The sequence below is a fragment of the Gracilinanus agilis genome, chromosome 1 (assembly GCF_016433145.1).
Source record: "Gracilinanus agilis isolate LMUSP501 chromosome 1, AgileGrace, whole genome shotgun sequence".
NCBI classification, from domain to species: Eukaryota; Metazoa; Chordata; class Mammalia; order Didelphimorphia; family Didelphidae; genus Gracilinanus; species Gracilinanus agilis.
Genome location: NC_058130.1, coordinates 766193208 through 766194597, shown reverse-complemented (window position 1 = coordinate 766194597; position 1390 = coordinate 766193208).

The following is a 1390-nucleotide window of genomic DNA, read 5'->3' as shown; positions in this document are numbered from 1 at the left end:
CGTCTGCAAGATGGGTATTATGTGTCATCCTGAATGAGCCACTTCAGTTCCATGGGTTGTCTCCTCATCTTGAACTTGAGGGACTTAGACTACATGTCTCTGGGATTCCCTCTTGGTCCTGATCTATGATGCTACATGTAAGTCTTTTTCTGTTTTGGGGTCTCAGTGTCCTCATTCGAAAAAGGGGGCAGGATGGTGTCATGAAATGATTTGGACTTAAAAGAGCCTGTTCAAATGTGAGCTCTGCTCCATCCATCCAACATTGTGATCTTGAGCAAGGCACATCATTTCTTTTCCCCCTCCTCCCTTCTCCCTGACTCTCTCTTGATAAATACAAACATTCAATATGGAAAAATAATCAGAAAAATGAGTATTGTACACCATCTCTAAGGTTTTTGCCAGCTCTAACATTTTTGGTGATGAAGGTCATGAGGCTAGTCAGCCTGCCCGTCTATCTGTCTGTCTGCCTGTCTGTCTGTCTCTTGTTGTTTTCTAAACTGCTCTGTGGCTTCTAAAATTCACCAACCACAAAATCTCAAGGTGGCAAGGGACCTCAGAGGCTAAGGCTCTGGATTACGTTATATTATGTCTTTTTTTATACAAAAGGGACACCCAGAAGCCCCTCAGTTCAGCCCCTCATTTGACAGCTGAGGATGACAATCTCCTAGACATCAGGTAGGCAGCAGTTCAGAGACCATAGAGTTGAAGCCCCTCATTTTGTGGAAGTTCCTGAAACTCAGGGAAACAAAGTAACTTTTCAAAGTTAACAAGGTAGAAAACAGCAGAGGTGAGACTTGAACTTAGGTCTGACTCTTATCAAAGTTACAGAAATGGAAGGCAGGAAAGGTATGTAGTGTGATGGAGAAAAAGTCAGTATTAGAGTCAGGGAGGTGAGTTCAAGTCTCGCCTCTGGCGCATATTGAGAGTCTGTCCCTGGTCAAGTCACATGACTTCTCAGTGGCCAAACCACCGACTTACACATTTTAGAGAAATTTCTTATTTGCTTTGGTAGAGAAGGTTTTCTTAGTGGGCAATCCTTATATGAATAAAATCATAAGAGAAAGAAAGAAGGAAGGAAGGGATGGAGGGAGGGAGGGAAAGAAGGAGGGAAGTAGGGAGGAAGGAATGAATGACAGAAGGAAGGAGGGAAGGAAGGAAGGAAAGAGGGAGGGAGGGAGGGAGGGGAGGGAGGAGGGAAAAAGGAAAGAGGGAGGAAAGGAGGAAGGAAGTGTGGGAGGGAAGGGTGGGAGGGAAGGAAGGAAGGGCAGAAGGAAGGAGGTAGGGAGGGAAGGAGGAAGGGAAGGAGGGAAGGAAAGGGAAGGGAAGGGAAGGGAAGGGAAGGGAAGGGAAGGGAAGGGAAGGGAAGGGAAGGGAAGGGAAGGGAAGGGAA